Genomic DNA, 17,283 nt, shown 5'->3' with positions numbered 1-17,283 from the left:
ACCATGACATGAAAAGCTCAAACAGCCTGCTGGAGGATGAGGGTCCATAAAGAGGACAGCCAAGCCATTCCAGCAGAGACCATCCCAGAGCAGCCAGACCTTAGCTGACCTTCAGATGACCCCGGTTACAGGAGTGAGCCCTGCCAAGATCAGCCTATCCTGGCCTGCTTCAACAGAACCATCCAGCTCATTGATTCAGGGGCAATAACGACTGCTGTTTTAAGCCAATATGATTTGGGGTGGTTGTTTATGCAGCAAAATATGTTACTGCCATGATGAATGCTAAGCTATAAAGAGTATTGCTGCTTGAGTTTCACATCAGGCAGATGGATGGATTTTGGACAATAGAACCTCAGAAGAGACAGGTGTGTTTCTGAAAGGATAAAGTGTAGCATCGAGTAAATAGAGATGCATTCTCTGAAAAGACCACATGGCTTCGTGGCTTGTGCTGGTACCTTGGCCAGTGAGATATAGCAGCAACCTACATGAAAGCAACTTTACTCCAGTGTGATCCAGAGGTGCTGGTAGGACAGGCAGGTCCTGTGCTTATTGTACAGCAAGGAGACATAACTGCAGAGAAGAGGTATAGACAGCAGGCTCTCCTTGCTTTGGAGTCAAAGTGGGATGGATATCTTCTGTAGGTTGTTCAGTGTCCCAACATTCTCAGGAAGGAAGGGTAATGAGGGCACCCAACTCCCCAAGGGAGTGCACTGGTCTTCTTTTCAATCAGGTAAATGGGACTAAAGCGAGTGTTAATTTGGATTAATAAAAATGCCCGTACTCCAAATATTGTAGAAGTTCTTACCTGTTACATCAAAATAAAGGATCCCTCTGTGTCTCATTTAACACTGTTGGTCTTGAATCTATTTTGAGTGGTATTAATATTGTTACTCTGCCTTTCTTTTATTAGCATTGGCCTGATATAAATTCGTTAATCTTGTTCTTAAAAGCATGTAATGTAATGTATATTTAAAAGTACATGATAACCAGGCATCACAGATAGAGATTTCCTTCATCTAGAGTGGGGCTGGCATGTCAGCTCTAAATGTTCCATGAGATGTTAATGTACATCCAGGGCTGAAAACTGCTGAGCAAGAGCTCTCCTGTAACCTACCCATAGGGCACCATCTTTAGCGTAGATTTATTTCTCCTCTGTACCACCATTTCCCACAGGTTTTGTTAAAAACACCTGGAATTTTACTTTTTTCAGATTTGTTCTTTTTTTTTTTTTTTTTTATACTATGCTTCTTATGTTCTGGGAATCCTTTCCATTTAATTTCAGTCTCATTAATAACAATCATTTAGGCATAATTATGATCTCAGCTGGTTCCTTTGCTCATCAGTATGTCTTGTATTCAACTTACCTTCTATGGAATTTATATGCCAATTGAGATGCTTGCAGTCACGAGAAGCAGACTCCTACCCACTCCCCCACCCCGGCAGTGGTTTGCAGAATGGGGGCATTTTGTATCTCATAACTAGAAGCCTGGACATTGGCCCTTCTAAGTTTGGTTAATTTAGCAGCTCTGCCATGTTATCAAGGTGCCAGATGTCCTTCATCTTTCTGCTCTGCCAGGCTTAGCATACCAATGAGTCCCTTTATGGTTTTAAAATGGTGATAGCATTTCCTAGTGTCACTTTCAGATAAACAGCATTTGGGACAGAAAAGATGCCTCCTCACATGGGGCTCAAGGAAAACCTTTTCCAGAAGCACCCTAGCATGATTTCCCTCTTCCATCACTGGCAAGGAGAATGAGACCATTATGGTTGGCTTAACGTAACCATGATTCATCTCTTGTGGCTGGAGAGAGGCTCACCTACTCTGTACATATGCCTGTCTGGTACTTGGATAAAAGTCCAAATTCTTTTTTTTCTTTTAATTTTTTAAATTTCAGAATAGTTGATTTACAATTTTGTGTTAATTACTGCTATACAGCAAAGTGACTCAGTTATACATATATATGCATTCTTTTTTTTTAATGTTCTTTTCCATTATGGTTTATCATAGGATAGTAAATATAGTTCTCTGTGCTATACAGTAGGACCTTGTTGTTTATCCATTATATATATAAAAGCTTACATCTGCTAACCCCAAATTCTGTTAGCAAGAAAGGGGGTGAATGACTGTTAATGGTGTTTCCCATCATACTTTTTTTTTTATTTGTTGTGTTGTATTTCCTCAAAAAAGAGGCACAGGTGACAAACTTACTAGGAATTTTTATTTTAGAAAATATCTTTATCCTAAAAATTGAATGATAAGTATGGAATTCTCAGTTATAAATACTTTCTCACAGTATTTTAAAATCATTGATCTAATTTAGTCAGTGTCTTTAAAATGAGAGGTGTACATGAAAGCAAAAATACGTATGGAATAAAAAACATCACAAGCAATGTAACAGATAAATGACTAAGTGAAGAAGAAAGTTGCAAATATCAGACAAGAGAACTTTTAAAAATAGAGAGGAATAATAACAGTGCATATTGTGGCATCTCGGTACCAATTCCCACTACCAAGAACCAAGGATGGCTGGAGAAATAGCTCACTCCTAGTCTGGGACAGAAATGTAAAAGATAAGCCTGAAACATTTTGTCAAATGAGAAAGTAAATAGGACATTAAAGACTACAAAGGTCATATTGAAAGGCTCCTACTGTCCAAATATAGAATAATTTGAACGTGAATAAGAGTACTAAATGCAATGGATTGAAACAATCCATATATTAAAATCTATCAGTTCACAATGATGCTTAAAAATAAACAAAAATAAATAAACCAAAAACACTTTGGTTAATCATTGGAAGTAGCTAGGGCACAGACAATTTACTCTAAAAATTAATAGTAAAAAAGAAAGTTTAAACATTTATTTTGTCTTTTTAGTACTAACTACACTTCAGGGTAACCCAAAGGTTGACGTGGGGAAGCTTCTAGTTATAGAAATATTTCAGCTAGTAAATGAAGAAAGAATGATTGAGTTGGAACATCACCATTTTACAATCCTAAGGAAGTAATGGATCTTGACATTGACCATCAACAGCTGACTCACATCACAAAATGAGAATCAGACTATCATTTCCTTTGACTGAAGAAATTCCTTTTAGCAATTCTTTTACAGTAAATTCCTTACATATGAACCTTCAAGTTGTGAACTTTCAAAGATGCGAACGTGCATTCACATGTCCAGTCACGTAAGTTAGTTCACGTGTCTGGCATACATTGTCACGTGCATGCATCCTCTACAAGTGGCTGTGCTTTTGTGTAGTTTCTGTACCATACTGTATAGAGTACAGTAGTACAGTATCTTTATTTCTGAGGCACAGGACCAGACCAGAACGTAGAATGGTACACAAAGGTTGCAGCAGCTGTTCAGAATGCAATCCAGTGCTACCGTGCCATCTATGATGAGAAAAAAAGAGCTACTACCAAGATACTGGATCGTTTTTTCAAGTGGGTAGACAGAATTGAATCCAGCAAGGAACCAGAACCTGTGCCGTCAATGTCAGGCATGAGTGAAATTGCAGCTTGCCCTCCATCTCCTATTGCTGATGATCCGTCAGCTCTACCATCTCCCACCTCCTCTCCCTCCTCCAGTCAGTAATTCTTCTTGCCTATTCACTTGATGCCAGCCCCTGTATGCCAGCTGTTGTACTGTACTACTGTACTTTTCAAGGTACTGTACTGTGAGAATAAAAATGTTTATTCTTTGTGTTTGTTTTTTATGTATTATTTGTGTGAAAAGCATTATAAATCTATTACAGTACAGTACTATATAGCCCATTGCATTAGTTGGTGTCTAGGCTAACTTTGTTGGACTTACAAACAAATTGGACTTAATGAATGCTCTCTTGGAACGGAACTCACTCATATGTAGGGGACTTAGTGTATAACAGGTCTTCTGGGAGCAGTTCTCTTAGATATCCTTCATCTGAGCATGTCTTTACTTCATCTTAATTACTGAACAATATTTTCACTAGATATACAATTTCTTTTTTTCTTCAGCAGTTTAAAATGTGTCACTTCCTTCTGGACACTTTAGTTTCCAATGAGATATCTGCTGCCATTTGAACCATTGTTCCCTTCTAAGTAATGCATCAATTTTCTTTTTTTTGTTGTTTTTAATTTTCAATTTTTTAATTTTTATACAATTTTTAAAAGTTACACTCCATTTACAGTTATAACAAAATATTGGCTATATTCCCCATGTTGTACAATACATCCTTGAGCTTATCTTACACCCAGTAGTTTGTACCTCCCACTCTCCTACCCGTATTTTGCCCCTCCCTGACCACCACTGGTAATCACTGGTTTGTTCTCTACATCTGTGTCTGCTTCTTTTTTGTTATATTCACTAGTTTGTTGTATTGTTTAGATTTCACATATAAGTGATATCATACAGTATTTGTCTTTCTCTGTCTGACTTATTTCACTTAGCATAATGCCCTCCAAATCCATCCATGTTGCTGCAGATGGCAAATATTTGTTCTTTTTGAGTTCATCAGTTTTTCATTAGAGTTCTGAAAATGCTTATTCATTCAGTTCAGCAGTACAGTCTGTTACCAGAAACCTGTACTTGTCAGAGTCTTTTCCATGTATTTCTTGAAGATGAAACCCTTTTATAGGAACATATTTGCAAAATCATCAGAGTACACCCAGAACTGTCTGTAAATGACAAAAGACTTAAAAATGACCACGGTTAAAGATTTGATGACAGTTCATAATAATGCAGTTGACAAGAAAATTAGTTATTTCTGAGATATACATTTTAAAGTAATAACTAGGATTATTACTTATAACATTATACCATAACATATAAGATTTTTAGAAATTTCATGTAATGTCTGAAACATTTATATTGACATATTTCCATACATATTTCCATACAAGTACAAATATAAGATTTTTAGAAATTTCATGTAATGTCTGAAACATTTATATTAACATATTTCCATACATATTTCCATACAAATACAAATATGATTTTTAGAAATTTCATGTAATGTCTGAAACATTTTATTTGTTCTTTTTTAATGGCTGAGTAGTATTCTATATACATATATATATATAATAAAATCAATCACAATAAAATCAAATCCCATAACTGCTGGGTGGGTGAATCACAAACTGGAGAACAATTATACCACAGAAGTTCACCCACTGGAGTGAAGGTTCTGAGCCCCACGTCAGACTTCCCAAACTGGGGGGTCTGACAACGGGGGGAGGAATTCCCAGAGAATCAGACTTTGAAGGCTAGCAGGATTTGATTGCAGGACTTCAACAGGACTGAGGGAAACAGAGACTCCACTCTTGGAGGGCACACACAAAGTTGTGTGTGCATCGGGACCCAGAGGAAGGAGCAGGGACCCCATAGGAGACTGAACCAGACCTACCTGCTAGTATTGGAGGGTCTACTGCAGAGGTGGGGGGTAGCTGTGGCTCACTGTGAGGACAAGGACCCTGGCAGCAGAAGTTCTGGGAAGTACTCCTTGGTGTGAGCCCTCTTGGAGTCTGCCATTAGCCCCACCAAAGAGCCAGGTAGGCTCCAGTGCTGGGTCACCTCAGGCCAAACAACCAACAGGGAGGGAACCCAGGCCCACCCATCAGCAGACAAGGGGATTAAAGTTTTACTGAGCTCTGACAACAGAGCAACACCCAGCTCTACCCACCACCAGTCCCTCCCATCAGGAAGCTTGCACAAACCTCTTAGAGAGCCTCATCCACCAGAGGACAGACAGCAGAATCAAGAATTACAATTCTGCAGCCTGTGGAAGGAAAACCACATTCACAGAAAGATAGACAAAATGAAAAGGCAGAGGACTTTGTACCAGATGAAGGAACAACATAAAACCAGAAAAAACAACTAAATGAAGTGGACATAGGTAACCTTCCAGAAAAAGAATTCAGAATAATGATAGTGAAGATGATCCAGGACCTCGGAAAAGAATGGAGGCACAGATTGAGAAGATGCAAGAAATGTTTAACAAAGACCTAGAAGAATTAAAGAACAAGCAAACAGAGATGAACAATACAATAACTGAAATGAAAAACACACTAGAAGGAATCAATAGCAGAATAACTGAGGCAGAAAATGGATAAATGACATGGAAGACAGAATGATAGAATTCACTGCAGCGGAACAGAATAAAGAAAAAAGAATGAAAAAAAATGGTAATAGGAACATACATATCAATAATTAACTTAAATGTGAATGTATTAAATGCACCAACCAAAAGACACAGACTTGCTGAATACATACAAAAACAAGACCCATATATATGCCGTCTGCAAGAGACCCCCTTCAGACCTAAGAACACATACAGATTGAAAGTGAGGGGATGGAAAAAGGTATTCCATGCAAATGGAAATCAAAAGAAAGCTGGAGTAGTAATACTCACATCAGATAAAATAGACTTTAAAATAAAGAAGGTTACAAAAGACAAGGAAGGACACTACATAATGATCAAGGGATCAATCCAAGAAGAAGATATAACAATTATAAATATGTATGCACCCAACATAGGAGCACCTCAATACATAGGCAAATGCTAAGAGCTATAAGAGAGGAAATTGACAGTAATGCAATAAGAGTGTGGCACTTTAACACCTCACTTACACCAATGGACAGATCATCCAGCCAGAAAATTAATAAGGAAAAACAAGCTTTAAATGACACAATAGACCAGATAGATTTAATTGATATTTACAGGCCATTCCATCTGAAAACAGTAGACTACACTTTCTTCTCAAGTGCACAAGGAATATTCTCCAGGATAGACCACATCTTGGGTCATAAATCAAGCCTTGGTAAATTTAAGAAAATTGAAACCATATCAAGCATCTTTTCCAACCACAACGCTATGAGACTAGATATCAATTATAGGAAAAAATCTGTAAAAATACAAACACATGGAGGCTAAACAATACACTACTAAATAACCAAGAGATCACTGAAGAAATCAAAGAGGAAATCAAAAAATACCTAGAGACAAATGACAATGAAAACACAACGATCCAAAATCTATGGGATGCAGCAAAAACAGTTCTAATAGTGAAATGTATAGCAATACAATCCTACTTCAAGAAACAAGAAACATCTCAAGTAAACAATCTAACCTTACGCTTAAAGGAACCACAGAAAGAAGCAAAAACAAAACCAAAAGTTGGTAGAAGGAAAGAAATCATAAAGATCAGAACAGCAATAAATGAAATAGAAACAAAGAAAAAAAATTGCAAAGATCAATGTAACTAAAAAGCTGATTCTTTGAGAAGATAGACAAAATTGATAAACCTTTAGCCAGACTCATCAAGAAAAAGAGGGAGAGGACTCAAATCAATAAAATTAGAAATGAAAAAGGAGAAGTTACAACAGACACCACAAAAATAGAAAGCATCACAAGAGACTACTACAAACAACTCTATGCCAATAAAATGGACAACCTGGAAGAAATGGATAAATTCTTAGAAAGGTATAACTTTCCCAGAGTGAACCAGGAAGAAATAGAAAATATGAACAGACCAATCACAAGTAACGAAATTGAAACTGTGATTAAAGATCTTCCAAGAAACAAAAGTCCAGGACCAGATGGCTTCACAGGTGAATTCTATCAAACATTTAAAGAAGAGCTAAAACCTATCCTTCTCAAACTCTTCTAAAAAATTGCAGAGGAAGGAACACTCCCAAACTCATTCTATGAGACCACCATCACCCTGATGCCAAACCAGACAGAGATACTACAAAAAAAGAAAATTACAGACCAATATTATTAATGAATATGGATGCAAAAATCCTCAACAAACTACTAGCAAACAGAATCCAACAACACATTAAAAGGATCATACACCATGATCAAGTGGGATTTATCCCAGGGATGCAAGGTTTCTTCAATATACACAAATCAATCAATGTGATACACCATATTAACAAACTGAAGAATAAAAACCATATGATCATCTCAATAGATGCAGAAAAAGCTTTTGATAAAATTAAACACTGATTTATGATAAAAACTCTCCAGAAAGTGGGCATAGAAAAACCTACCTCAACATAATAAAAGCCATATATGACAAACCCACAGCAAGCATCATTCTCAATGGTGAAAAACTGAAACCATTTCCTCTAAGATCAGGAACAAGACAAGGATGTCCACTCTTGCCACTATTATTCAACATAGTTTTGGAAGTCCTAGCCACAGCAATCACAGAAGAAAAAGAAATAAAAGGAATCCAAATTGGAAACGAAGAAGTAAAACTGTCACTGTTTGCAGATGACATGGTACTATACATAGATAATCTTAAAGATGCCACCAGAAAACTACTGTAGCCAATCAATGAATTTGGTAAATTTGCAGGATACAAAATTAATGCATAGAAATCTCTTGCATTTCTATACACTAACAATGAAAGATCAGAAAGAGAAATTAAGGAAACAATCCCATTCACTACTGCAACAAAAAGAATAAATTACCTAGGAATAAACCTACCTAAGGAGAAAAAAGACCTGTATGCAGAAAACTATAAGACACTGATGAAAGAAATTAAAGATGATACAAACAGATAGCAAGATATACCATGTTCTTGGATTGGAAGAATTAATATTTTGAAAATGACTATACTACCCAAAACAATCTACAGATTCAGTGCAATCCCTATCGAATTACCAATGGCATTTTTAACAGAACTAGAACAAAAAAATCTTAAAATTTTTATGGAGACATAAAAGACCCTGAATAGCCAAAGCAATCTTGAGGGAAAAAAAGGGAGCTGGAGGAATCAGACTCACTGACTTCAGGCTATACTACCAAGCTACAGTAGTCAAGACAATATGGTGTTGGCACAAAAACAGAAATATAGATCAATGGAACAGGATAGAAAGCCCAGAGATAAACTCACACACCTATGGTCAACTAATCTATGACAAAGGAGGCAAGGATATACAATGGAGAAAAGACAGTCTCTTCAATAAGTGGTGCTGGGAAAACTGGACAGCTACATGTAAAAGAATGAAATTAGAACACTCCCTAACACCATACACAAAAATAAACTCAAAATGGATTAAAGACCTAAATGTAAGACCGGACATTATAAAACTCTTAGAGGAAAACATAGGAAGAACACTCTTTGACATAAATCACATCAAGATCCTTTTTGACCCACCTCTTAGAGTAATGGAAATAAAAACAAAAATAAACAAATGGGGCCTAATGTAACTTAAAAGCTTTGGCACAGCAAAGGAGACTATAAACAAGACGAAAAGACAACCCTCAGAACGGGAGAAAATATTTGCAAGCGAATCAACAGACAAAAGATTCATCTCCAAAATATATAAACAGCTCATGCAGCTTAATATTAAAAAAACAAACAACCCAATCAAAAGATGGGCAGAAGACCTAAATAGACATTTCTCCAAAGAAGACATATAGATGGCCAAGAGGCACATGAAAAGCTGCTCAACATCACCAATTATTAGAGAAATGCAAATCAAAACTACAATGAGATATCACCTCACACTGGTTAGAATGGGCATCATCAGAAAATCTACAAACAACAAATGCTGGAGAGGGTGTGGAGAAAAGGGAACCCTCTTGCACTGTTGGTGGGAATGTAAATTGATACAGCCACTATGAAGAACAGTATGGAAGTTCCTTAAAAAACTAAAAATAGAACTACCATATGACCCAGCAATCCCACTACTGGGCATGTACCCTGAGAAAACCATAATTCAAAAAGAGTCATGTACCACAATGTTCATTGCAGCTCTATTTACAATAGCCAGGACATGGAAGCAACCTAAGTGTCCATCGACAGATGAACGGATAAAGAAGATGTGGCACGTATATACAATGGAATATTACTCAGCCATAAAAAGAAACGAAATTGGGTCATTTGTAGAGACGTGGATGGACCTAGAGACTGTCATACTGAGTGAAGTAAGTCAGAAAGAGAAAAACAAATATCGTATATTAATGAATATATGTGGAATCTAGAAAAATGATACAGGTGAACTGGTTTGCAAGGCGGAAATAGACACACAGATGTAGAAAAAAACGTATGGACACCAAGTGGGGAAGCGGGGGTGGGTGGTGGTGGTGGGATGAATTGGGAGATTGGGATTGACATATATACGCCAATATGTATAAAATAGATAACTGATAAGAATCTGCTGTATAAAAAATAAAATAAAATACAGTCCAAAAAAATTTTTTTAATTAAACAAACAAAAAAAGATGATATTCTATAGCTTAGCCAAAACCCTTTGCTTTCACTATACTAGTACAATACCGGTACTAGCAGAGTAGATGGTTTGGGAATATAAGATTGTTGGATAAGAATAAATATTTCTGGACATCTCTTCCAGATCATGTTCTATATTATGTGATACACATGTTAGATTAAAAGGCTGCAAGCATTGAGAGAAACACAGATCAAAGGGACTAGGGGAATTATCATTTTATGGAGTTACTGAGCCTCTTTTGGAAAAATCAGAAGGATGAGGGAAAGACATTCCATTTATTCCCAGGATTATAAAAATAACTATTCTTGGTCACACTGTGAAATAGCATTTGGTGACAAAATGTGGTTCTGATGAGGAAAGATTTTCAAAGCTAGATGTAAATATCTTGGCCCAAATATTTCAAACCCTTAGAAACCATTTTGGTGATGGTGAGACTGGTGGTGATTTCACATAAAATGATCAAATCATGAATGTTCTACCTTGGAAATGGTTCAGTAGAAACTGGAAAACTGTCTGTGAGGAAGCCCGGGGAAGTTGACCCTAGCATCAGTCGTTTTCACTCATGGTTAATAAAATCATTTTTCAAATCAAATTTCATGTGAAACTCAATATATAGAACTGATCAAACGGGAACTACCCTGGTTGACTGAATCCAATGTAGGGTACAAGGGTCTGACCCACAATGTGTCCCCATCACCTCACTGACCAAAGCTCCAGGTGATCACTGAAGCACAATTTGAAAACTCGTTCTGCAAACTCAGAGGGTCATTGTTCCTAGGAATCTACAAAATAAGAGATAATGGTTGCTTTCTCTCCAATGGCTAGTATAGAGCATGCTGTTAGCAGTCCTTAGGGAAGTACTAATCATTTACATTTTTTGTTCTTTTCTAGTTGGTCACTTCAGTGGTTCAAATGCAGACAAAGCAGACAGATTCTGGGAGCTCTGATTAAAAAGAAAATAAAAAACAGCTCACAGTAATGCCCCCTCCCAAGAAAACACCCAGCAATCTTCCAGCTACAGTAACAGTAATCCCCAACCCAATACAGCATCTAATTGAAATATTGATTCTTCAGTTAGTTCTCCAACTTAAAATTCCAGAGCTGAGAGCTCCCTACCACACAGACACCCCTTTCACAGAATCACATCTCAGAGCACAGAGTGTTTCCTTAACATTAAGCTTCCCCAGGCTTTCATTTCAATTAGTCATAAAAAAAGATCAAGAAGGAAAGTATTGTCGGAAGGATTCCAGTCAGTGTTTTATTGCCTGAAACAGTTCTCAGGATTAACCATTGCACAGCAGACAGGAAATTCTGCAGAAAGAGCAATGCTTTTTCCTTACAGATAGGAAGTAAAGAAATCAAAACGTGTTTGCATTAAAAAATCTCATTTGTGGCATTAAAATTTTTATAACAGGCACCCAATCGATGCCAAGAAATTATCACAAATCCAACTTTTGCTATCCTTATATTTTCATTTAGGTTCTAAGGGCAACAAAATCTCTTGACATTATTATCTCCTCTGAATACTAATTATGTCACTACAACTGTGTGTCTGTTAATCTTCCAGAAATAATGTGAGAGTTACTGGGATGCGATAGGAGCAGAATGAAATTAGAAACATATTTTGTGAATTTGTCAAAACTACTAGCTTTCTAAGAGTGGTAAAAGCACACTTCCCAGAATTTTTTCATAAAAGGACAAATTACCACAATGAAGATAAACAATGATTCTTAATACCACACTTCGAGCACAGACAAAGTAGCTAGAGCAAGGCCAGCATTCTGTGGCTTCTTTTATCCTTACTGAAAATTTAGTTCACAGTACCCAGGATTTTCGTCTCAGAGCACCAGGTTCAACTCCAGATAAGACCTGTTTTTAATCATGCTTAATGGACTCGGTTCCTAGGAGAATAAGAATGAAGGTGAAAATCTCCTCTCCAGCAGGGAGGAGAATAAGCTTGTTCTGGGGACCAGGACCTAATCCTCCCCTCTGAGGGAAGGTAAATGTTTGTTACTGCACACTGCCAGCTCGTCAGTCCCAAATACATCTTGAATGTATGAATGACAATATTGTTATTCTCTGCTCATCCTGGGCTGAAAACAAGAGAATCATGAACTGTCGTGCTTGGAGGAAACTTTGCCATCATCTCCTTCTGCTGCCCATTTTGCAGATGTGAAAACTAAGACGTGAAAACTAAGACGTGAAAACATGGCCAATAGGGCAGAGGAAGAATGATATTCATATTTATTTCCCAAATTTCTGATCAAGGCTCTTTCCTCTACTGCAGTTGACAAAATCTCACATCATCTTTAAAACAAAGTTTAGGGATGCTTCAAAGATATCTCCTTCCCCACCTTGGGCCCACTGCAATGGTGCAGAGTCACGTCACCTCTTTCTGGAGGCCAGCTGCATGCTCTGGGTGGGGGTCCCTGTGTTCCAGGCCCACTCTGAAATCTCCACACTGCTCTCAACTTTTTCAACCATGCCCTAAAGTCCTTTTTCTCTATCCCACCCCTGGCACCCCATTGCATTTCTTTGCTCTATAGCACTGAACTGCTCACAGTGTGAGAGTATGCATGCACACACCCACACGCACACACCCCACGGCAGTTCACCCATGTGCGACTTTATTTTGGGGTCTGCCTTGGCTGACTCTCCTTCCCACCTCTCTGGCTGGTTCCATTCTATGCCACTGTTACCTCCTGTGACTTCTACCCTTCCCTTCACATCCCACACCCTACACCCTGGATTAGGAATCTCTACTCTCTGTTTTCCTGTTCCCAGGATTCCATCTTTATCCCTGCACTAAACTCTGATACATTATATAAAACACTTAAATGGGTTTCCCAGAGTCAGCTGGGCTCAGTTTCTCCCAATCATTTAACTGATGAACATGCAGGCATCATACGAAAACCGTGTCTGCTAACTTACAAATATTGACACAAATAGGTGACAGGTAGTTAGGGAATGTTTAGACAACCTTTGTGCATCAATTACTCTTCTTTTTTAACTTCATGGATTATTTTGAATACAGTGCACCTGTGCTCTTTCCGACCCTCTTAGAGGAGCAGTATTATGGAACTCAAGAATCCAATACTGAGAGAAAGGCGTTGGGTAAAAGGAAAAATAGCTTTATTGAGGAAGCTGGCAATCATTGCGAGAAGGTAGACTCAAGTCCCAAAGAACCAACTCCCCATTGCCAGTCAGGGGGCAAGAGCTTTTAAAGGGGAATTTCAGGGGTGCACAGGTGAGTGGAGGGGGCTACGTGCAGAATAGCACAGTTAGATCTGACAATAATCTTGAAATTAATTGGTCATGTGGTGGTCTGATCAGTGTCATCTTGATCGTTTTAAGTACAGTTAATCTTCAATGCCAGGGTCGGTTTGTTCCCATTTCCTTGAAGCCAGTCCTCAGAATTGTGGCATTTAATGTCATGGCTACAGTCTGGTCATCATGTAGTTAACTTCTTCCACCTGGTGAGGGTTTCAGTATCTACAAAACAGCTCCAAGGATATGCCTAAAAATATTACCTACAGCCCATGAGGAGGAACTGAAGGTCCTTGATTTTGCTTAATGGCTAAACTATTATTGTGTTGCTTGACTACTTTCCTTTGTTTCTGTATTTTTTCATTTCTCTGATTAAATTTACAGTAAGTACCCTACATACAAATGAGTTCTGTTCCAAGAGTGCATTTGTAAGTCCAATTTGTTTGTGAGTCCAACAAAGTTAGCCTAGGTACCCAACTAACATAATTGGCTGTATAGTACTGTACTGTAATAGGTTTATAATACTTTTCACACAAATAATGCATTAAAAAAACAAAAACAGAAAATAAACATTTTAAATCTTATAGTACAGTACCTTGAAAAGTACAGTAGTACAGTCCAACAGCTGGCATACAGGAGCTGGCATCGAGTGAACAGGCAAGAAGAGTTACTGACTGGAGGAGGGAGAGGAGGTGGGAGATGGTAGAGCTGAAGGAGCGTCAGCAATAGGAGACGGAGGGCAAGTGGCAGTTTCACTCACGCCTGATGTTCACGGCACAGGTTCTGGTTCCTTGCTGGTTTCAAGCCTATCTACCCGCTTGAAAAAATGATTCAGAGATGTCTGTGTAGTAGCTCTTTTTTCCTCATCATAGATGACATGGTAGCACTGGATTGTATTCTGAACGGCTGCTGCAACCTTCGTGTACCGTTCTACGTTCAGGTCCTGTGCCTCAAAAACTAACAATGCCTCCTCAAATAAAGAAAATCTCCTTGCCATTTCCTGCACTGTGAATCTCTTCGGTTCTTCAGTTACTTCTTCTTCCTCTGTCTCTCTTCGTCCTTTCTCTGGGCCTCCAATTCCATCACGTCTTCATTAGTCAGCTCCTCGTGTTGCGCAGCAAGGAGTTCAATGAGGATGTCTTCTTGCAGATGTAGCTTGAAATAAAGATACTGTACTACTGTACTCTATACAGTACTGTACAGTAAAGTACACAAAATCACAAACACTTGTAGGGAGTGCACGCATGTGACAATGTACACCAGTCATGTGAACTAACTTATGTGACTGGACATGTGAACGCACGTTCACATCTTTGAAAGTTTGCAACTTGAGTTTGTATGTAGGGGACTTATTGTATTCTTTGACTGGTTTTTCTACAGATGAGAGGAAGGTAGAGGATATGGTAGGGGCAGGTCTGTCCTAGAAAGGTCCCATAGGGTCCTGCTCTGTTACAGCAAAACAGAAACTTTTGACGTAATCCTGCTTCTACCTTTTAAAACCTGGTATTAGGTATGGACAGTCATGTTTTTCTTTAAAGAGTTCTATCACTGGTCTCATAAAACGTTCTATCTTAGAAGAATGAGATTCTTAATTTTGTTTGCAATGAAATATATGAATAAATAAATAGAATACATTAATATTGTATTAATAGCTATGACTATCTTCTAGAATGGTGAGTTCTATGCCAAGTGCAGCTGGTTGTATTGTAAGTATCTTTTTATATGTCTATTTCCCACTCCTGATTCCAGGCTAATTGCCTGATTCAGATTGTGTGGCCAGAGCCCAGCATAGTATCTGGCACATGATAAAAACTCAATACTTTTTGAATGAAACATTTATGTAGTCCTAAACTCTCTGGAAAACCTTGTCTAGGCAGATCTTTCCCCATGAGCCACTTTTCCTAATATTTCTTAACAAAAGTCAGTACACATTCAAATTCAAGTCATATTATATTACCAAAACATATTTGTTTCCCATAACTTCCTCTAGTTGCCTGTGTCTGCCCTCTAATACCAAAACAGAGTAACCCTATTCTGCTTTGCTCTTCCAGATATTTAGAGACTGTGGTTACTTCTCTGTCAAATCTGTATTTTTCCAGCCTAAGATTTCCCTATTCTTCAGTCATCCTCAGACACCATCATCAGGCTTTAACTCCTCTAAGCATGCTCTCCAGGTAGTCAGTCTCTCACTTAAGATGTGCCAAGCAGGACTGCCCATAGCATTGACCTTGAACATCTGACCAGATCACAACTCAGAAGGTTTGTCAGCTCCTTTGATATTAATGTTATACCTCTGTTAATGAAGTCCAAGTGCATCAACTTTTCTAGTAGCCCTTAAATTATTATTATGTATCATGATCACACCCACTCTTTCCCCATTTCCTGTTTTTAAAAGAGATATTCTTCCCACTGTTTAAGATCAATCCTTCCCCTGAACTCCTAATCCCATCTCATTCTACCTTTCCAAGGATTTCACACCATCAGCTACCACCCCCCCCTTACTTTCTATACAACTTCTTCCTGTCTATAGTCCTTTCCCAGTAGCTTTAACCATGCTCAAGTCTCTCATCTTAAAAAAGAACATGTATCTTCAATATTATGTTTCCACCCTCACTACTTCTCTAAAATTCTCTTACCAAGGTCACAAATGACATTCATTTTACTAAATCCAGTAGACAATTCTAACCAAAAAAATCTAGTTTTGATTTCTTTGCTCCTTTTGACACTATTGACAATCTCTTCTTCTTAGAATCCTCTCCCCAGCTTCCATGACATTTGTCTTTCCAGTTTTCCTTCTATCTCTGGCCATGCCTTCCCATTTTCATTTGTGGGCTCCTCTTTCTCAACTCATCCTCCAAATGTTTGTATCCCTGAGGGCTGTACCTTTGGCCTCTTCTCTTCTCTTCTTGCTTCTCCTTGGAAAATGTTATCTCCTTCTGTTATTTCAATTACCATCTGAAATCTAATATCTCAAATTCTATCTTTATTCCAGATCTTTCTCCTAAGCTTCAGACTTAAAAAAAATCAGAATGTACTTCCTACTCATCAGTTATGTGTGGATATTCCATGAGTCCCTCCAACTCAACATCAGCAAACTGAACTCAGCTCTCTCTACTACTCTCCCCTCCTCTAGTCCTTCTCATCTCCCTGAAAGCCAGGATCAACCACCCAGTCTCCAAGAGGCGGGGGGTGAGATAGGGTGTAGACAGATATAACTTGTTGAACTGGCTTCACTCATTGAGGTACAATTAGGTGATGGTTTTATTTCTGCATCATCACTGAAATCAACCATGCCTGGTCAAACGTCCCACCTTTGCTCTTTCTCAGATGGCACTTCAAGCACATTACGTGTCTTATGGACCACTTTCAGTTACAAGAATGACCACCTTGAGTTCTCTGGGCCTCACTTTCAAGTTCAGTCTTTTTAAAATCGCAGCTTCAATCTCTCACCCAGTTTCAGTCTTATTCCCCTCCCCTCACCCCATCCCCTCTCACCAACCCTTCCTAAGATGGGTCCTGACCCATGGACCAAGGATCTACAGCAAAGCAGGGAGACAAGCATGGTCTTCTCCTCTTTCTTTACTTTGTTCTCCTCTCTCTGTGGCTTCTCCCTTCATGTGTTTCACTCCCTTCGTCTGAGATGTCTTTAAGTCACATGGTGACTCTGGGCCATTAGCAACCTTCACAGGGTCTCACTTTTCTCCCCAAAGTGATACAGTTGCAGGAAAATGACCTATAGGGGCCCTTCCAAATCTAATATAGCGAGATCCCCAGCTTCTCTGACACAAATAC

This window comes from Balaenoptera ricei, chromosome 5, assembly GCF_028023285.1.
Source record: "Balaenoptera ricei isolate mBalRic1 chromosome 5, mBalRic1.hap2, whole genome shotgun sequence".
Taxonomy (NCBI): Eukaryota; Metazoa; Chordata; class Mammalia; order Artiodactyla; family Balaenopteridae; genus Balaenoptera; species Balaenoptera ricei.
Note: the sequence above shows the minus strand (reverse complement) of the source record.